Here is a 22505-nt window from a genome sequence, read left to right as displayed (position 1 = left end):
TCATGGGACTATATCACTGTAAAAGCAAATTATTCTCATGGGACTTTTGAGGATTGGAAAACTATTCATAAACAGGCCTGTGAACATGCATGGTGCCACCCCCTTCGCGTAGATTTCACCCCACAAGGTAAAAAGTCAACCCTAAATTGGGACAAAGGATTTACTTGGGGAATCAGACTATACAAGGAAAGGGGAGATGATGGCCTCCTTTTCACAATTAGAAGAAAGATATCTCCCCCACCTGCAGTGGCTATAGGTCCCAACCCAGTCCTCAGTAACCAGCGACCAGCTTCTCTTCCGTCATCTGCTTTGGTGCCCTCACAAATCCCAGAAACCAATGACTTTGCCAGCCTGCCTCCCACCATATACCCTGGAACAGGTGATAGACTCCTAAGCCTCGTCAGGGGAGCGTTCCAGGCATTAAATCACTCGGAGCCAGATAAATCTAAGAATTGCTGGCTCTGTTTGAACCTGAGCCCCCCTTACTATGAGGGCATAGCCGTCCAGGAAAACTTCTCAGTACTACCCGCGAACTCTGCTGCCCCCCTCGCCTGCACCTCTTCCACCCACACGCTCACCCTGACTCAGGTTACCTCGACAGGCACCTGCATCGGAAAGGTGCCCACTGGATTTAAACATTGCCTTAAGAATAACTCCTCCCTTTCCCTCCAGGCCGACGCATACCTTGTGCCCCCTAATGGCACCTACTGGGCATGCAGCACGGGACTGACTCCTTGTGTCTCTCTCGCTGTTCTAAATCTAACCCAAGATTTTTGTGTCCTGGTACAGTTATGGCCCAGAATTTATTGGCATGAAGACAGCTATGTATTACAACATTATGAAGAGACACCTACCCCTGTCAGATTCAAGCGAGAGCCTGTGAGCATAACCTTAGCTATATTATTGGGAGCTGGGGGAATAGCAGCGGGAATCGGGACAGGGGCAACTGCCTTAGTTCGCTCGGACCAGTTTATGCTCCTTCATGAAGCCATGAACCAGGATCTAATAGCCTTAGAGGAGTCCATAAGAACCCTAAAAGACTCCCTGACTTCTCTCTCTGAGGTAGTGCTGCAGAATAGAAGGGGACTAGACTTGCTGTTCCTAAAGCAAGGAGGGTTATGTGCAGCCCTGAGGGAAGAATGCTGTTTCTATACAGACCAAACAGGAGTGGTAACTCAGACTCTAGATAAACTAAAAGAAAGACTACAGGAAAGAAAGCGTAACTTTGAATCTCAAAGGGGTTGGTTTGAAAAACTATATGATCAATCCCCCTGGTTTACCACGTTAATATCTTCCTTAGCAGGCCCACTTGTCCTTTTGCTTTTAATCTTAACCCTGGGACCTTGTGTACTTAATCGACTGGTCCAATTCGTGAAGGAATGGCTGTCTGTAGTGCAGGTGCTAGTCCTCACTAGCCAATACCAGGCACTGAGGACCCAAGACCCAGACATGTTGTAATGAGTGAAAGATTCCACTCATATGTCCATAGAAAAAGGGAGGAATGAAAAAGACTAGGCGCCATGAGTACTCATGAGCCTACATGTTTAAAATTGACAAAAACCAGGACCAGCCTTATCAAAAGGCTGCAGGACGGGCAGGCGCCGGTCAAGCTTCACAGATCAAGCCATAAACAAGTTTTACGGGTAGAACTCCTGACCACCCTGAGGGCCCGATACCAGGAAATCAAGGGAAAAACATCTGTGCCTCTGAGGTCACCTCCCATTTAGCAATCCCACTTCCCCTTAGCCCCGGCCCTTACCCCATATCTCTGCATACTTTTGAAATTATTGCGTGTGTGTTTGAATTAACCAATAACCGCTCTTCTGCTTCTGTACCCTGCTTCTGCTCTATAAAAACTGCCAAACCCCAACCTGGGGCGCGCAAGTCCTCCGAGGAGACTCTGTGCCCACAGGTACCTGTGTATCAAATAAACCTCTTGCTGTTGCAACCCGAAAGGCTGACTTGTCCTCAGTGGTCTCACTCTTACATCCTTTGAATCTCAGTTTGTCTGAGCTGAACTTTCATCTAATCTGTATCTCTTATGTGGTTAATTGTGTCTACTTGTGTTTAAAGTTATTATTGAAAGGGTTTGCTATTTCTTATCAGTTTGTTAATCTGGTTGGTGGATTATTGCAGCTTCTTTTCCTCCCCTTAGGTATTATGGGTTTGTTGTGCTGGAGGTAAGGGATTCCTTCCCAACTCTACACTGTTCATCTAGCCTCTTAAAGTTTATTCTTTTTTGTGCTCTTATGAATGAAACTGTCTTCCCTCAGTGTATAATACTCCTTTGGGTATTTTCTGCAGTACTACCTTGGTTTTCGTAATTTGGCTTTGATTGTACTTGTCTAGTATGGCGGTGTAAATGAAAATATCCCCCATAGGCTCTAAGTGTTTGGACATTTTGTCCCCAGATGGTGGCACTGTTTTGGGAGGTCTTAGAAGATGTGGCTATCCTGAAGGAAGCTCGTCACTGGGGGTGGGCTTAAAAAGCTCTTTTTTTCTAAATATTATTATTTTTGGGGGGGGTCTTTTTGAGACAGGGTCTCACTGTACCCCCAGCTGTCCTGGAACTCACTATGTAGACCAGGCTGGCCTTGAACTCACAGAGATCCACCTGCCTCTGCCTCCCAAGTGCTGGGATTAAAAGCATGCACCACCATGCTCGGCAAAAATTCTTCCTTTTATAAGTTGCTTTGGTCAGCGTTTCTACCACAGCAACAGAAAAGTGACTAACACATCTAATAATGCCCCAGTTCCTCCATTCCATCAACTTCAAGAGATGACTTTACAGATATTGCAAACTTAATTGATAGTTATTTATTGCCAGGGCCTGAAATATATCATTCTATGCTTTCCTGACTTTTAGAGCTACAAATGAGGGATCTGATGTCACTCTGACGTGGCTGCCTTTATAGAAAAGTTGATGTTTTTTTCTAACATCTTTTAATATTTCTTACTTTGTATTTTTGATATTTTGACTACAATATGTGATGGAGAGGTTTCTCTGGTAGTCATGTCTATTAGGGGTTCTAAATACCTCTTGTGTTTGGATGTCTATTCTTTTTCTAGGTTTGAGAGATTTCCTGCTTCATTCCTCTGTTTACTTAAGTCTTCTATGTGGTTATTTATCTTTTTTAAAAGTAGAATTCTGGGGGCTGGAGAGACGATTCAGCAGTTAAAAGCACTGGCTATTCTTGCAGAGGACCTGGGTTTGGTTCCCAGCATTCACACAGCAGCTAACAACTGTCTGTAATTCCAGTTCCAGGGGATCCAATGCCCTCTTCTTACCTCTGTGGGCATTGCGTGACATGGGTGCAGTTACATACATACAGGCAATACACTAATACACACAAAATAAAAATAAAAAATAAATAATACAAAGTAGGACTCTGGATTCTTTCTGGCATTTCAGTTAGTCTGTTACCCTTGGTCTGTATGTTAAGGAATTGTGAGCTCTGTGGAGGTGCTGTGTGCTTTGTTTCTTGTTCTCTGGGTCTGCTTGTTGTGTTTTGCACCTGTGCTAGAATAGATGTGTTTCCCTCTCTTTTTGTTTGTTTGTTTATTGGTGTGTTGGTTATGTATTTGTTAGTGTGGATGTGCGTACATGCAGGTACACATGCAATACATGGGCACATGGAGGCCTAAGGTGACTTCAGATGACATTGTCTGCCTTTATGTTTTGAGACAGGATCTCACCCTGAACCTGAAGCTCACTGATTTGGCTAGGATGCCTGACCCATGAACTTCCAGGATCTGTCTCCCTCCCTCCTACCCACAGTGCTGGGGCTACAGGAGCACATCACCACCTGGCTGTTTTCTAAAGGTTCCTAACTCAGGTCCTCATCTTGTGCAACAAGTACTTTATTGACTGAGCCATCTATTTTGCTTCTATTTCTTCTGTTTTATGCGAGCACTCCTTGTGAGCTGCCATTACTCGGCTTTATGCTCCTCACTACTATGGAGGATGGAAGCTGACTGCGGTAACAACAGCACATTGATTTGACTATTGTCCCTGTGTTATCTTGAACTAGAAGATACGTGTATTCCTAACTTGCACTAGTAAGGATCAGAGACAGTGGTACTAGGAAACTTCCTCACTGGATAGCCTCTTCCCAGACGTGTTCACCAGTGAGACTGTGCCAAGGTCAGCCGTCACACTTTTTGCATTTCTGTGTCTCTGTTTCAAAGCAGGGGCTAGGCTGATTCCTTCTCAACCTATCGACTCCTGGGCACCTGCGGAGAATGTCAGCTTCAGGATCCATATCATACTTCCTTCTGCCTTGGTGTGCTGAGCCCCTGACCCCATCTCTGTAGCCCAATCAGTCTCTCTGCAGTCTGCTGTTCTTGAGGCACCAGTGTCCACCCCCCGCCCCCCCATTCACCCCCACCCCGGCAGCTATTGCTCCAACATAAGCATCCTGGTATGGCTGGGCACTGGTTGGCAGCTGTTCTTTCAAGCTTCTTGGTGAAGAAACATTCACCTAGGCTTATTTCTTTTTCCTTTGACTCTTATAAGTTTTGTTTTTTTGTTTTAATCCTGACTCTCATTTTTGACCAAGAGCAACTTTTAATTTGCCAGCCTCCCCGGAAGAAGTCTCATTTCAAATCTTGCTGAATGTGATTGTCTTATTTAGCATGGAAATGCCTCCACTTCATCTTGGATAATCCTAAAATTGGTTAGTTTGCTTGCTTGTTTGTTTCAAGGCAGGATTTTATTTTGTAGCTCAGACTACCCTGGAATGTAGCCCAGGCTGGCCTCAAATTCACGTCACTCGTCCCACCTCAGTCTCCCAAGTGCTGGGATGATAGGCATGAGTCATCACACTCAGACAAAGCATTTTTTCAATTTCTAGAAATTATTCTATAATGCATATACATCGCATTTAGACCACTCTCCTAGAATTGACTACTCCCTTTTGTTTCTAGTTCCTGGCTGTTATAAACAACACAATAATAAACATCCTCATACATAAGCCCTTACACATCAGTGTCTTAATAGTACACACTACATGCCTGGGAATAGAATCTTGTTCGTTACATTTGCCATGGTGATATCCAAAACAAGGCTGCTCCACCTTCCCCTAGCATTGTATTAGAACTTTCCGTAGAAATATTGAAATGAGTTACTCTCATGGTTAAATCCTTCAGCTTCCCCCACAGCATTGCCCTCAGGTAAATCAAAATTCCTGAACACAGGTAAGTGGGTCTTGCACGTGTCCTCCTTTCCCACATGCTCCCCTTTCCATCTCCCCCCCCAATTCCTAGCCTCATTTCTACAACACACCCAACACTCCAGCCACACTCAGCCTCCCATTCCACCCAGTATACCAGTCTCTTTCACAATATCCTACAGCCTTGAATATACCACTTTTCCCCTCTTTGTGCCAAGCTCCCATTTGCCCTGTAAGCCCTACCTTCAAACCTCTCAGTCAGGAGCCCTTCCTCGGAACTTCTGCATCCTCCACTGGAAAACTAATGGCATTGTATCACAATTTTAGTTTGTCTAAACTCTCCAAGATATATGAGGGACAGTCCCATATACCTGGATTATCGCTGTGCCCAACATATATTTTATTCAGTTAATACATGCCACCGAATCAATGGCTGTGGTTCAGGTCCTTATTACTATGTCTGGCTGCCCCTGTAGAGATGTCCTATACCTCCAAGTCTAGAGAGTGCCCAAGACTACTGTAATAAGGAACGAGACATGGAGAATGGGCGGGGGGGCGCAGTGCTAGAGATACAGACCTGGGAGACTATCAACCTCGGGGTTTTAACAGGCAGCATATGAATGATTCAGCCTCCCTCTCTTAGTGACTCATGTACCCCATAAACACTTTGCTGGCCATATGTCTCTCTGTCTTCTTCCCACGTCTTCAAGAGCAGAGACAGCGTCCATTTGCAATCTCTTGGGATAGCTGCCCAATTTCAGCTTCTTCCTCTTTGGGGAAATGCCCCTTCTCTTGTGATGGTTGATCTTTGTTGTCTACTTAACTAGATTTTGGTTTACCTAGGAAGTAACCTCTGGACATGAAAGCATTTCCAGAGAGGTTTAACTGAGGAGGGAAGACTGGCCCTGAATGTAGGTAGCACCATGCAATGGTCTGAGGGCCCATACTGAAGAAAATGAGAAAGTGAACTAAGCACCAGGGCTCATGCTCCCCGCTTCCTAAGTGTAGCTGCCATACGGTCAATCAGCTCCTGCTCCTGCTATGATGCCTTCCCTGCTGTCATGAACCATGGGCTCTCAAACACAGGTCAGTAAAACCCTTCCTTCCTTAAGTGACTTCTGTTAGGTATTTCGTCACAACAATGAAGAAAGTAGCTAGTACACCTCCCAAGCAGAGGGATAGGGTTTGGAACTAAGCTGTACAGATCCAATTCCTTTCATACATTATGAAACTAATGTCCAAGAGTCTTAGAGATGAAGCTGTTGCCCATGAGTAACATTAACATGTTAACAATGGAACTTTGGCTATTCAGGAGAAACTCCATGATCATTGCGATCCAAGAGTAAATTTCTCTTGCTTGTAAGCTAAAGAGCCTCTCCTGAAACACAAGATCAAATTTCCAAGCAGAGAGGAGTCGGTACCATCCCTTAGAGTGAAGGTTTTTGGTGAATTCAAGAAAGAACAATGCTGACCCTTCCAGGTGAGGCTCAAGGGCAAGGTTGTCCCCTCCAGGTAGAGGCCAAGGGGAAGTACTTGGGGGGCCAGGTGTGAAGCAGGGTGCTGTTTGGACACATCAAGACAGTGGGAGCTTATTCCAAGGGTCACCCTGAGTAAGTCCCTTGAACTAGAGTTGTGTATTTTAGACGAAAAGTGAGGAGACAGAAAGGTAAACCAGAAACACGATCCTGAGGGCAGAGCCCAGGCATTTATGTCGAAAGCTCTAAGAAGTGGTTGATGACTGATAGAGCAGCCACTGGTTGGAGATTGGTGGGGAAAGAAGATGGTTAAATCACAGCATCCAGGACTGTGTCAGGGCAAGCTCTCAGCACAAATCCTTAAGGAGGTGCTCTGGATCTTCTCAGTGGAGACACATACCTTTATCTCTGTCCTAAAGGGTATGCTAGCCAGCTTTACACTGCTGTGACAAAGCCTGGGATTACTTATGAGAAAGATTTTGTTTTGTTCATGGTTTCTTTGCCACATTGCTTTGGGGTTTGTATAATGCATAAATACCCCCTTTAAGGCCAATGACACAACAACCTCATGTCTTTTCACTAGATCCTACCTCAACAGCACCAGCTGGGAACAAACCCTTCAACACATGAGCCTTTGGAGGATGTTTAAGATCCAAACCACAGTAAGTGCAAGGACCACCCCAACCTAGCATCCAAAGAAGAGCCAGGAAAAGAAAAAACAGCACTCAGAGCCACAAATGCCTCGGGCCTGGCCTATCATGGGAGGCCCGTTTAGATCCATTTCTCACGTATTGGTCACACCTCTTATCCCCAACCCACACGGCAGGCACAGTCGGTCCTTGCTCTTTAAAGTCTTTAAGGATTACAAAGAAAGGGAGATTCTAGAAGCTGTGTTAATTAAAGTCCGGATTGATTCATCATTTTCTGGCAGAAGTGGGATGATAAGCCTATTGATTTCTCTGGGATGTGTGTGTTTGTGACTATGAGTGTCTGCTTGTGGTTATGAATTCATCTGGGTGTCTACCTAGATTGTCCGGATACCTGCACCTGTAACCCTACGGGGAGGAGAGCTGGCAGCACCACTTGACCGAGTAATGGAGGTCAATGTGGCCAATGTTAAGTCATGTTGACCACACACACCTCTGATATGATAAAATGGACACCTCACCACTATGGTATTCTTTGTTCAAAATACATGACTTCAATCTCATGACAAGAAAACATCAGACAAATCCAAATTAAGGGATATAAAAGTATCTGGCCTTAGCTCTTTAAAATTGTCAAAGTCATCAAAAGTCAAGGGAGGTTTGAGAAGCTAGCATGGACCAAAGGTGACTTAGGAGACATACTGACTAAATGTAAGGTGATTTCCTAAGTGGAATCCTGAAACAAGAGGGACATGTGTGGGGAAACTAGGGAGATCTGAATAATATCTAGAGTTCAGCTAAATGGTAAGGGATCTGTCCTTGTTCCTTAGTTGTGACAAATGTAAGATATTAGTCCTCAGGGAAGCTGGGAGTGGACTGAGAGGATCATTCTCTACTATCTTTACAACTTCCTATAAAGCTGTTCTAATATCTATAATTTTATTTTTAAAACACTGGCCCGTTTAGAATTTCATTTTCTTTGCTTCTTGCTCAACCCAGATCCCGGGCTGAGATGGCCGCCTCTCTGGCTCTCTCTAATGAGCCTCTCAGGAGGAAGAAGAAAGAAGAAGCCTTAGAGAGCCCAAGCTCTGCTGGGAGGCCATGGGACCTGGCTAAGGAGCAGGAGGTGGAGGTCGCTTCTTCAGGGAACCCGGCAGTAGAAGGAAAGGGGCCTCTGCTTGGGCCAGAGGGAGAAAGAACCATGGCAAGCCCACTGATTTTGTCATCCAGTGGGGATTTCTTCATTTGTCCTTAAACCTAGCAGCAGCTGAATTCCAGGTGGCCTCTTGGCCTATGTTTTCTGCATGCGGATGCTGCTGGGCCTTCCTCTGTGGCTCCCCTGACTGGATCCCAATGGTCCTTCTCCCTGCTTAAATATCCAAACAAACCAACTTGACCCAGATCCTCCTGGGATGGTGGCATATGGTCTAAGGACTATGCACATAAGAAGGAATGATCCAAGCCCAGGCTAACAGGACTTGCACAATGGCAAGACAGAAAGAGCTGGTGGCTCCGTTCCTCATTAGCCACATGACTTGGATACTTTCCTATTCATTTTCCCCCTTTACTGAAATTGTTATTGAAATTTAACATATGTACATAAAACTGAACAAATTACATCAAGCCACCGCTTGATCATAAGATCAACATATTCACATACCCCAGACATAACGACAGAACTAATCAGCCACGGTAGTAATCCCAGCACTCAAGAGGCAGAGACAGAAAGACTGCTTCAAGTTCAAGGACAGTTTGTTCTATATTGTGAGTTCCAGGCCAACTAACAGAGTTAGATCCTGGAGAGAGGGAGAGAGAGAGAGAGAGAGAGAGAGAGAGAGAGAGAGAGAGAGAGAAAAAAGAGAATTATTCCAGGCCCCCAGAAGTCTTCCTGCTAAACCCTCTAGTTTGCTCCTCAACCAGGATCTCCAGAACTGTGACTTTTAACAAAGTAAGTCTTTTTAGGAAGTTAACTTCTTTGAGCCTTAACATCATTGTCTATAAACAGAACCAATAAAAATTTCCACTTACAGCTGATGGAAGACCTGAGTTAGATGGAGAATATAAAGAATCTAGCACACGACACTATACCAAAAAATAATGTTCACACTTTCCTGCTTTCCCCGTGAATAGCACCTTAACACCTATGACAATAACTGTAAATATAATAATGATTAGCACTCATTAAACACATTCTATCCATTGAGCTGAGCTCTGTCCTATGTGCCTCACATGAATTATTTTACCTGCTCCCCAAACAACCGTTTGAATTACATATCACTGAGTCCCATTTTACAGACGAAGAAAACTAAAATCACCCTAGGGAGAGAAAAAAAAAAAAAAGCACTGAGATTGGAACCGTGATCTCTCTGACTCTGGTACCTGCTCTTAACCTCTATGCTTACACATAGTAGGCATCAAAAAGTATGTAAGTAAGCCAGCCTGGGAGACATGGAAAACCAATCTTTCCATGCAAGTTGAAAATAGGTTCTTAAAGAATAAAGTATAACTATTTCTTGCCCTGTGCTAAAATATTAAGACAGGCAAAGTAACTAAAACCCACAAAAGACATGATAATGATAATTTGGGTTATAAATAGAAATACTTGAAGCAGGGAAATCTTTTGTGCAAGACATTTTACAAATTTTCCTGCTCTGGATAGGTAGAGCTTGGGTCCTTAGCAACTGATGGCCCCATCCTCTGTCTGGCCTAAATATACAGGTAAATGATGCTCCAAGGAGATATAGATCTCCAACTACCTGAAGAGAGAAAGGGAATTCCTTGCTCCCAGAGGAGGTATCTGTCCTCTCATGACACCAGTAGCAAACATAAAATATTCTCAACCATTTAAAAACAAGGTTGAGAGAAAGGGAATTCCTTGCTCCCAGAGGAGGTATCTGTCCTCTCATGACACCAGTAGCAAACATAAAATATTCTCAACCATTTAAAAACAAGGTTTAGAGTAGTAACAAACATCTCCCAGCAAGCCCTAGTCTACCTGATTCAATTTCAAGGAAGCTCTACTGCTAATGACTGTGTGCCAGCTTTGTGGTGGCAACCCCTGCTTGGAAGAGGCTCATACAGTTTATTAGAAGAAACAGACATAGTGTATGCAATTCGGCATCAAATTCACACCATCATGATGGGTCATAACTCTCTCAACGCTTCTAAGAGTTCTAGGACTTTATCTTATATATGCCACTGCCCCAGTTAATCAAGTAGACCTGCATTGGATCTATTTTCTTTTAGCTCTCTTATACTAAGTGAACTCTGGTGCCACGCCCAGGTGTGTCCTCTCCCCATGGCTCCCTTTCCTTCTGGCTCAGGGCCTGCTCTCCAGACCCCAGTGGACATTTCAGTCAGCACCTCTCTTATTGCTGTATTTTTTAGGCACCACCACCACCAGGCATGGCTCTGGGTCCTTGGGGTTTTACTGCAGCTTCTGGTCAGTACCACTGCTCCCACCAGAGCATGAAAATCCCAGCTCTGACCTCTATTTACAGTGTGCCTTGGCAAGTTGCATAAGTCTCCAGGTTCTGATGTCCTCACTGGCAAGTAGGGAAAAACAATAGTGTCTTACTCCTGGGTTTTTGGTGATTATAAAGTGACATGATTGCTATATTTCTAGACTTAAGTATAGTACATGCATTTTAATATATTCAGATTAATATATTTATTTATGCAAAATTCATATATAATGTGTTTCAGGTAATATTATGTGCTAGTTATTATTAGAGAAACTTTAATAAAACAAGTGTATGTATCATTTTTACTCAGAAGTGAGAAAAATGAGGAAAGCTCCAGAAAGATGGTGGTGGTGTAGTTTTCCATCTCACCAAATCCCCACATAAAAACTGGACAGAAACTCTAGGACAAAATCTCCCATGAACAGTAAGAACAAACCTGAGATGACAAAATTTTGCAACCAGCTTCAAAATATGAAGATACAGGGGAAAATCCAGCAGCTTGGTGGTTGGTACAGGATAAACACAGGAAAGTAGCCTGCAACGGTCTCTGGGTGTTTACTGGAAAGCACAGTAGGACAGTTTGAGAAGAGGCGCTGAAAGAAGGAAGTTCAGCTCTTCACTGTCTGGTAGGTCTGGCTGACCACCATGAGCCCCTCAAACCCGACCTGCCACATGAGGGAGTAAATCCTAAGAGTGGAATTCAAGTCACAGGCAAAGAGACACTCTGACCCATGTGAAGGGAGGGGCAGAGCTAGAACCTTGAGATGGTAAGGCTCTGTGTTTTTCAGTCTGATGTGATAATCAGGAGTGAGAAGTTAGAACGGCTTTTCTAAACTCTACCTGACTCTGAAAGTTCAGAAAACCTAATTTCTCATAAAACTGAGCAACATAAAATTATTTAAGTCTCATCCTATACATAGCTACTTTAAAAGAGAATGAAGAAAATACTAATATACCTATAATGAGAAAATGCTAGGAAAATACACTTATGACCAGATTCAAAACTATAACTTACTATGTGAACATAAGCTTAAATTATACAAGCGTGAAAGAGAAACATAAATTATGAGAAAGAGGACCTAACTCAAGAAAGAATTAAAATGAGAAAGTGTATTTAAGACAGAGATGAAACAGAAAACACATGTGATAATGTATGTGAAAATCAAATAGAGAAATGAAAATTATTAAAATAAAAACTAAGAAAGCTTTAAAAAGTATTTAAGAGGAGACAAAAGTTAAATATTGGTAACAGAGGTACAGCGCACAGGGAAAGTTCCTGAAAAAGATGCTCAAAGTGTGGAACAATAACCACCGGAAACTGCAGGTCAGAAAAACTTTCCTAGCAGGAAAAAGATTCATAGCAACACATTGAGAGAGCATACAACACACATTAAAACAAAGATGTTTGTTCTAGATTCGTTCTAGTAAGATATTGAATAAGAAAAAAGCCAGGCATGGTGTTGTACACCTGCAATCTCAGCATTTAGAATGTGAATGTGGAAGGACCGGGAGGTTAAAGTCATCTGCAGCTACATGACTACGTGATGAGTTCAAGACCAGCCTGGGTTACATAAGACTCTGTCTAAAAAATAAATGATAAAAATTAACAAAGTGTATTGAATGAGAAAATAAATGAAAGAGGGTGAAGGAGGACCCCTCATACACATAGAAATAAGCACATTGCTGGTAAAGAATAGAAATCTATATTAACATTAGATATTTTAGACCAGTATCATATATAAAAATAGAGCCACATATTTTAAATACTCAAGGAAATAAGCTGTGAGCCAAGGATCTTATATTCCGCCGAAATGACTCAAATAGAAGATAGTGAGGAACACTAAGTAAGGTAGGAACAGCGCTGAGAGCAGTCCTTCAAGAACGGTTAAGAAAGGGCTGGGTGTGCTGCAGTGGCAGAGTGCTGGCCCAGTGTGCCCTGGAGTCAACCCTAAACCCCCAAGGAAAGACTATTAAGTAGATAAAATAAGACTTCGACCTGGTTCCTGGGAGTGACGAATGACAGAAGAGTCATGACTAGACCCCCATCTGCACCTGGACGTGCAAAAGGCGCTTGGAGGCAGATGACACGCTGTGATTCGGACAGGGGTTGTCTAGCAGATCTTCCATTTCTGCTCCTCAAATTGTTCAGTCCTCACTGCCCACCACAGAACTTCATTCCTTGCATGCAGATGTACGGTCCACATGTCCTCACAGATCCTACCCGAAATATCCAGTCATCTACTTAAGCGTCATTTACTTAGTGCTATGATGTGTAAGGAAGTGTTCCAGCTGCCGGGGATACAGCAGTGAACAGAACAACCCAACACGCATGCCCTTATAGAGGGCACATAGTGGGCAGGAGAGCAGATGACAAAAACACAAAAGAACTGTGCAGTACGTTAGAAACAGAGCGTTTCTTCTAAAAAGGAGGTGCAGAATAAAGGGAATCAAGAATGTTCCTGTGAGAAGCAAAAAACAAAGAAACAACAACAACAACAACAACAAAAAACACTGCCATTTTAAATAAGTGGTCATGGTAGAGCTCACTGAGAATGAAAGTCAACAGAAACACTCCCAGCAGGACGGAGCATTAGCCATAGGGAAATACGGGAGCTGAACTTTCCAGGCAGAGGGAAGGGCCAGCACAAAGGCTCTGGAAGGGGCTTGTTGAAGACACAGTGTTTCTGCAGTGTCGTGTGTGGGAGAAATGAGTAAGATGTATGCTCGGAAGCTTTCGAGACACTATAAAAGATTTGGGTTTTGCTCTGAGTAAACAGTGTTTCCTGTGTCTCCAAAGGAATCTCATCACAGACGTCAGGTGGGACCAACCCAGCCCATGGGCCTCTCTATAATCCAACCTGGAAAACTCATAATTTTCCCCCTCTCTCTCTTAAAAAAAGGCATAGATTAATTTAGAATGACCTAACATCTGTTTACAAACCAGTCAATTTAAGCATAATTATTTGTGCAATGAGATAAATAATTGACAGTGTGGTGAGGGTTTTAACTTCCAGCTCCTCTGCTCTAAGGCACTGGTGGAGCCCAAGCTGAGCAGGGTTAAGAAAACACTGTGTCTTCATCTTGCTCAAGTTTCCACTTTGCCTGTCCTCCAGTCTCTGACTGGCCTCTGAAGCCCATGCTGAGTGACATCAGCCCGACTCTGTCTGGGCACTGGGGCAGACAGCTCTGCATCCTTGACCACTGCAAGCTAACGGGTTACCTGAGGGCCTTCACTACCCACGGTGCCGAACAGCTTCGGCAAGGCGACTCCCAGCTCCCCACAGGTGCGTCTGTCCAGGCTAGAAACACAAGGGGGTTCTCTTCCCCTGAGAGGACTCCACACACGCTTCCTTCATCTCCCAATCACGTGGCAAGTGGCTTGTCCTCCCCGCCTCTCTGTGCTCTCTCCTGTCTTCACACTGATCCTCTGCCCCAAGTTACAGCAACAGAGTTTTCAGATAGAAATTAACCATAAATTCCCATGTTTACTATTCATTCCACACACTTAATGTTTGCTTCCTGTGCCCTGCCTCTTTTTCTTGTCATTAAGCTACTCTTACCATGGTAAGAGCATGGACATTTTGGATAACCCCAGGAGTCCTGACAAAGGAAAGTGGTACTCACCGGTAACCTAGATGCTAAGGACTGAGAGCAATTTGTGATGGGGACACTGACTGTGACAACGCTGTAGTCTGTGGTATGCTCTTGATAAATAGGAAAGTTTGAGGGTAGGAAAGAAGCTACTTGGTATTCTTTAAAAAAAAAAAAAATAGCTCCAAGCAAAATTATTTCTAAGAGTAACTATTTCTTGAGCATTGTTATGGTTAATTTTGATTGTCAACTTGACTGGTGTAAAATCATCTAGGAGACAAACCAGTGGGAGTATCTGTGAGGAAGTTTCTATACTCGGTTAACTGAAGTGAGATGACCCACCCTGCTTGTGGATGGCACCGTCCCATGGGCTGGGGTCCCAGACTGAAGAAAAAGAAGAAAACTGGCTGAATACCACATTCACCTTCTCTCTGCTTCCTGATTGCAGATACAGTGTGGCCAACTTCCTCACACTCCTGTAAGGGCAACGTGACAGTTGTCTCAAACTTGTGCTGCACGGTGGGTTGCACCCTCAAACTGTGAGCCAAAATAAACTCTTCCTTCCCTGTGTCGCTTTTGTCACAATGATGAGAAAAGTGACAAATACAAATGCATTCTGCACTCCCAGCACACGTGAAGTGTCTGCACATGCAATCTCTAACCTGTATTCACAGAAATGCTGTATCCACTATCCCCATTTCACAGAGGAAAGGGTTGAGGCACAGAGAGGTTTCTACAGTGGGCCAGCGGCAGTGCCAGGACCTCAGTCTAGGTCTGCCTGACTCCAGCCTGGGCGCCCACCAGCCCCAGGCTGCCAACACTCTCACACAACTCATAGTTCTCTCAATTTCAGAACACCAAGAGACCTGAGCCTGATTCCAGCACCATGAGCCAGCACACATACACATCTGACAGCCGCCTCTCTGATGTCTCAGAGTCCTGTCTTGTTAACTGTGGTATTTACACATCTTGAGATTGAAAAGAGACATCATAAACTTGACTTCCTATCAATTTCTATATTACTTTTTTATATTTCTTTACATGTGCGCATGCCTGTGAGTGCAAGGACATGCACATGTGTGATCAGAGGACAACTTGCAGCAGTTGGTTCTCTCCTTCAGCCATGTGGGCCCCAGAGATTGAACTGAGGCAGTCAGGCTTGGCAGCAAGCACCTCTGCCCACTAAATCATCTTGCCAGCCCATGACTTATTTTTTTTACCTGTGAAAAAGGTATATGTGTATTGGCTGTGTAAGTCTGTGTATGTGAGTCAGTGTGATGTTAGCAAGAGAGATGCCTGATTAGAAGCTACAGCCTGTGTCTTCCTACCATTCCCTCATTGTAATGGCTGAGCACCCATGCACATGACTCCTGCTCTCTAGGCCTCAGATCTCACACTACCCCTGATTCTTTCAGCCCCTCAGTCCCACCCTCCTGCCCACACCTCCACTTTACCACGCTGACTCTGCTCAGCTTTAAAGTCTTGACCTGAATGTCTCCTCTGAAGGAGGCTTCTCTGGCTCCTAGATGAGTTCGTACCCCATGTCCTACATGTCCTACATGGTCCACTGTCATGCTCTGGTCTCAGTTGTTTAGCTCCTTATAAATGCCTGCTTTATCTGCTAGCCCCCATCTTCTTATACTGTGAGTCACAACTCCATATGGAACTGCATAAGTGAATGTGGGAGTCAGGAAAGGTTTCTGAAAGCACACTGACCAAATATTAGCTCACAATAAAGTTCAATGAGTCTGACGTACACCTGGCTGTGCTGGCCCACACTGTATCATGTGACTTCACTGTAGTCTTGGTCTGAACACACACATCCACACTTTACACGGAGCATGTGGACACACTGCACCACTCCGGTGAACACTGAAATGCTCAGCATAGATTCAACACTGTTGTAGGTATGAGCTGCAGTGCTCTTACTGTGCGTGCAAAGTTTTCTGTTCTTAGAGAAACAAAAATGGTTTAATTACCGAAAAAGACAATAGTTTCCTATTATCATTCCTCAACATGTAAATATCGAATCAGTATTATCATTTAATTGTATTAGGATGCTTGACTAAAAATTGCTGTCTGACTTGCTAATTTGAATTTGATTTAAAAAAATCACTAATTTTGGCTCAAGATTAGAATGAAATTTCTAATAGCTTCTGAAATGGCCCTGTAAAAGTTTCTGCTATTTCATAATATGTATTTATACAACTATCATTATAAGTCTTGACAATGTTAACATTGTTTAATTGCAAAATCAAAATATCGATCAACTCCCAAAAAGCATTGAAGTCACCCTTTGTCCTAAAGGGTCAAATGCTCAGCCCATATTTAATTCTTTATGTAGAAACAAACAGCATATTCATCTATTTAGTGTATAAATATACATTCATCATTAATAAATATTAATAAATGGTAAAACTGTATGTGGTGGTTTGAATGAGAATGTCCCCCATAGCTCCAAGTATTTGAATACTTGGTCCCCAGTTGATGGTGCTGTTTTGGAAGGGTCATGGAACCTTTAGGAGACGTTGCCAGTCTGGAGGAAGCACATCACTGGGGGCAGGCTTTGAGCGTATACGGCCTCATTACTTCCAGTCTGTTTCTGCCTTTGATTGAAGATATGAACGATCAGGTTTGTGCTTCACTCTGCCATGCCTCCCCGCCATGAGGGACTCAACTCTCTGGAACCGTAAACCCAACAAACTTCATTCTATTAGTTACCTTGGTCATAGTATTTTGTCACAGCAACAGAAAAGCAAAATACTATATATACAAAAAGTTGCTTTAAGATAGTTTCTTCATGATTTATTAGGAATAAATGTTTGATTTGTATAGCTATTTTATATGCCTATATACTTGAGGACATCTGAACATTTCTTAGGGCAAAAGGGTTCCAATTGAAAAAGTTTAAGAAGCCCTGTGCTAGACCATATGCAAGGCCAGCCTGTGTCTGCTTTGTCTCTCCCACATGCACCCAACTGCTGGTCCTGACACTGAATACCTTTCAAGTGAGAATCACAATAACTTGTTGCTACTACATTGTCTGCCTCATCAGGGTGTAAGAATCTAGGGAGGAAAAAAAAAAAATCCACAGTCCTTTGTGGAGCGCAGGCCTTCTGCCAGTCTGATACGGGCTGCCAATCAAGTTCATTTATCACAGTGGCCCTGGGAGAGGTGCTTTTATGATCTCTCTTACAAGTTAGGAAACTGAAGCTTAGGGAGGCTAAAATCTACCACATAGCATATAAGCAGCAATATTTGGCTTTGAACCCAATGCTTCAAACTCTAGACCCTCTGTTCTCAAATGCTTCATTAAGCTGTTCTGTGAAGGGCTGTTCAACACACATTGTGTTCAGCATCCTCAGGAAATTCAAACCAGAGGTCCCTGTGATGGGGCTCAGTGTTGTGGTAGTGCCGTGAAACTTGACATGAACACTAAACAGGGGTTAACTGTGTCTGTCCTTTCCTTCTCTCTTCCCTGCCTCAAAGGAGAGGATTTTTCTTTTGCCAACAGACCATTCAGGAATCCTCACAGATCTAACATGTTGGTGGTCATCCTAAGACTACTGTGCCATTCTGTGAAAGGCAAATAAGAAAACAGACATCATGGGGCTGGAGAGATGGTTTAGCAGTTAATAGCACTGTCTGCTCTTGCAGAGGACCCAGATTCAATTCCCAGTACCCACAAGGCAGCTGACAACCATCCTAACTCCAGTTTCAGGGGATGAGATCCCCTCTTCTGACCTCCATGGGCATGGCATGACACAGGTACACTTACATACATGCAGGCAATACACTCATACATATAAAATAAAAATAATAAATAAAATATTTTTAAAAAGAAAGAAAGCAGGCATCATCACTAGAGGATTTCCCAGAACCAGTCACCCCACCAACTGCCAGGCCTCAGAAGCTCCCTTAGCATCCAACCCTGCATGTAGACCCCATGTTCTGTGCCATGCAAGCCTCAAGCTCTAACCACAGATTCTCTTCCTGAAGGCACAGGCAGACCTGAAGAACAGAAAGCCCTTCCTTCGAGTTGCATGGGTGCTTCTGTTCTCCACAAAGTCCCCAGATCCAGACGAGAGAAGTTGCTCATCATACCAAGTCCCCTAGCTAGGGCATCGCAGGACAAGGTTGGAGTCAAGTGCTTTTGATGGGCCTGTCCTGTACCAGTGAAGATTCCAAACTTGAGCAGGAAAAAAGCTCAGCCCCAACAGAGCTCATTAAGACCTCAGAGAGGCAAGGCAACACTAACAATCAAGTCTAGAAATGATCCCAATGGTAGACAGTGCACTGAGCTCCAACATGAAGCCAACCATGGTTCTAAACCTTCTATTTATATCGTGCCCTTTTGTGCCCACAGTCCTAGGAGAACTAGTACTACTCACAGAAGCAGCAGCTTCTGTCAGGAAAGAACACACACTGCACTGTGGAACTGGCATTCACACCCAGGCCTCCAGGGTCCAAAGTCTCAGCTTAAGTAAACACCGTGCTGTCAACAGAAACTATGATAGGGTAGCCCAGGATCACAGAAGACGAAGCCTGACCTGGCCTGGGAGTATTTACACAAGGGAAATTACATTTGCCCTGTGTTTAGAGGAGACAAGCTGGCCAGGATGACAAGAGTGAGCAAGAGGATTTCTACACAGAGGGGACATAATGTCCAAAGGCCTAGAGGCACAAAACAGAAATATGGCAGGAAGCTGCACCGGACTGAAGTCTGAGGCCTTTTAGGGAGGGGTAAAAGAAGGGTCTGAAGAGACAGACTAGCCACTGATCAAAGACCTTGCATGCCAAGTTTAGGAATTTGGATTTAGCCTTGAGCAAATGCGGAGTCACTGAAGGCATTTTCAAGCAAGGGGGAAGGGGGGTGTGTGTGGAGAGATGGTGCTCTTGCACTGACTGCTTTTGCAGAAGACCTGGGTTTGGTTCCCAACACCCACATGACACCTAACAACCACCTGTAACTCCAGTTCCAGGGGATCTGAACTAGCCCTTGGAGAGAGGTGACTCTAAGAGTCCCCAAGTTCTCCCAGGGAGGAGTCCAGGCCTGGTAAATCCCCATGCAGGCCTGCCACCAGCTCAGCCACTCCCAGCCTTGGTCACTGTGCCGCCACAGAATGAGCTGCTCTCCTCAATTTCAGAGTCTAGGAACTGTGGCTCATTAAGGTTTGGACTGTGCTAGCACTGAGCATCCCATAATTGCATAGCTCGCCTGACTCTCTGTCATTAGCTCTCTGGCTCACCCGGTTCCACCTATTGGATTTGCTGACTGACCCCAACATAAAATGTCTAGTTAAACAGGGCAGCTCTGGCTGTGTGGTGGGGGCTCCTGCTGTCCCTGCCCCACCTGACTTCTGGTTCAACTGTCCTCAGCCATGAACTTTAAGCTGCCAAGTCACTATGCATGAAATCTGTCCTTTGCCGGTACAGATGACCGATCCCATTACTCACACAGAGGAGGAGAATTAAAATCGAGTTCAAAGCAGAGGCACTGGCAATGAGTCACATTCCCTTCATGGTGGAAAATCACCAGTCAGGAGCCTGTAGGGTCTCGGCTCAAGGAGCCAGGGGGGCCAGGATTGGGGCTCAGTCTTTGCCATCTCCATAGCAAACTGGAATCTGAGCCTGATGCTCGTGCCTGGGGAGTAAGGCAGAGGCATCTCACAGGGATGGGTTCCCAGGAGGCTCCCAGGTGCCAGAGGGCATCTATTCCCCAAGTCATTCGACTCATTGCTGTCTGACAGAGACCTTCCTAGACATCTGGAATGAGCTCACAAAGCCCCCAAGTCTGGGTCTTCTGGAGTCTCGCAGACTGAAAACACAAATCCAGATGCAACCACAATCTTCACACACCAGACTCCTGGCCAGATGATGCTGTTTAAGCTGGAATTACACAGGGTAGAGGTAGAATGGGGGAGGGAGTCAGTCTCATCTCAAGGAACTCCAGAACGAAGCAATATACTCTCTAAAACACTTCTCCAGAACTGATCTGGGTCATACGGAATAAATTATCCAACCAACAGACAGTTAGAGAGCATCTTCTGTGTACGGGGCTCCCCCTGCATCAGTCTTCATAACAGTTTATTGATTGGAGACTACAATTCTACTTTTCCAATGTAGAAACTGAGGCTTATATGCATCCTGTGAGCTGTCCAAGGCCTCACTGCCAATGGTTTGAATAAGACATTCTGAGCACTGCGCTGAGTGTTCAGTTCAATCTCAATTGCTTACTTGACTCTTAAGAAATGCAGCTATCACTGAGATGAAGTGGCTTGGCCAGTGTCACACAATGGCTAAGTGGAAAGAGACCCCAGGCAGTGCAAGACAAGAGCCTTGCTTGTCTCTATTGTGCTGTGCTCTTACATGGTCTTCAGCAATTCAGTTGGGGTTCAAACCCCAGGATCCAAGACCAGCTCTTTCCACTATACAGTGCTGTTCTAGGTAGCTTACTGCTGCCTTTGTAAAGCTTAGGATGATCTAAAGTCCACAGTGTGTTAGTTATTTCTCAAACTCTTGAATCATTTCTTCCTGAGAAACAGTGTGGTGTGTTCTTGAATTTAGAGCCATGGTCTTTACAGATCTCTGCTGACTTTGCAGCAGACACGTCATCAGAGTAGGGAACCTAGGGCGACCATAAGGACAGTGAGTGCAGAGGGGTCTGACAGCCTCGAGGTCTCTTCACCTCTTTACTCTCCAGGCCCTGTCTTTGCCTTCACCTCTTGAGTTGACCCCTTCATGCTTTGAAGTCCACCACTGTAGAAAGGTCCCTAGGGCTGACCTTTTGATTCCAAAGGAGCTCCTGGTACCAATCCCTCATTCCTGGCTTATCCTGTTGACCCAGCCTGTGGGTTCCCTGTAAAACTCTGGGGTCAATAGTGAGTGGAAATCTACATCTATTCTCTTCTTGGCTTGTTTTAATTTCTTCATACTTCAAATGGAATTTTCACTTAAAATCCTTCCGTGTCTGGGATTTGGATTTCTGTCTCACTTTTTTCCACCTCTTGTACAAAGTGAGTTCCCTGTGAGGAAATGCTTTTTATATAAAAAAACACTGAGAGATGGCCTGTAAAATCTACCATGCATGCTAGGCTGGGAGCTAGGATTCCACAGGGAAGATACCAGAATATGATCTCTATGTGGGTAGAACTTTTCATTGCCTCGACATGTTCCTTTCAGCAAGAGCTGCATGTGACACATGGAAGTTAGCAGAAAGGGTTTCAGGAGCAAGGAGAAAGGGAACTTGACCTGAACTAGGGCACCTCTGTGTTTCCCATTCTTACAGGATGAGCTCAGGTTCAGCAGAAATTGGAAGAAGATAGCTTCAGACAGTAGGAATATCATGTGCCAAGAAGAAGAGGCATGGATCCATGTGCTGGGGAAATGATGGGTTGCAAATGCAGCCAGACGGGAGGAGATACATTTGAAAACAACAGAATGGAAATCTGAAATATGCTGGAATGCTTTGATCTGTGGAATTACTGGTGGTGTACTCCAACGAATCAGGGCATACCCTTAGAATACTTCTGGTCAGACCAAGGGCTTCCATACAGTCTAAACAGAGCTCACCCTCAGATGCTAAAAGGACTCATAAACTAGTGTATCTTGCAATTTCTACCCCAGGTCAAAGGCAAATGCCAGCCTCCACTGAGGAGAGAACGAGGAGGCTGTGGTAGTCAACAGAACTGCTTTTCCTGCCCTGTGGAAATATAGATTCGTCCAGCAAAGGGACAAGACCTTCTAAAACTCACACTGGAGAATGTGAAGGCTGGAAAGGTCCCAGGGAACTTTGGTCTGCCTCCTCTTCCTCAGATGAAGAAACTGAAGCTCAGAGAAGAAGAGCTATCCAAGGGTAGCAAGTTGGCAGCAGGTTGGCCCCTAGCTCCCAATCCAAGCTCTCTGCTGCATTGAGCACTCCCATAGAGATCTGATGAGGAAATTATAAACTTTCTCTTTTCCAATGAACTTAAAAGCAAAGGCTAAAACTATTTCAGAATCATTCTTCTTTTAGATGGAAAAAAAAATCTCTCAACTCTCTGACTCTTTAAACCAATTAAGTCTTCGGCTTTTACTCAAAAAGAGTTCTTAAGATTAATATTTCTTGCTTACCCTCTCCATCCAAATGGTTTTCTATGAAAGAGGGAAAGAAGGAAG

The 22505-nt window shown here is 44.3% G+C and overlaps 1 protein-coding gene across 6 annotated transcripts in view; it reads right to left on the bottom strand.

The window, feature by feature from the left end:
- Insc (INSC spindle orientation adaptor protein) overlaps window positions 1-22505 on the bottom strand; it is a 96450-nt gene that overhangs the window by 65902 nt on the left and 8043 nt on the right. Inside the window, exon 1 of one of the 6 annotated variants that reach the window (XM_029556305.1) lies at window positions 19806-19825. The exons of the other annotated variants lie outside the window; for them this stretch is intronic. The gene's annotated coding sequence lies outside the window, so the exon portion shown is untranslated. Of the gene's footprint in view, window positions 1-19805; window positions 19826-22505 lie in introns of those variants that run through there. 6 annotated transcript variants of the gene reach the window in all.

Source organism: Nannospalax galili, unplaced genomic scaffold, assembly GCF_000622305.1.
Source record: "Nannospalax galili isolate Female #2095 unplaced genomic scaffold, S.galili_v1.0 scaffold44, whole genome shotgun sequence".
Lineage (NCBI taxonomy): Eukaryota > Metazoa > Chordata > Mammalia > Rodentia > Spalacidae > Nannospalax > Nannospalax galili.
Note: the sequence above shows the minus strand (reverse complement) of the source record. Positions and strands in the feature narration are given on the sequence as shown.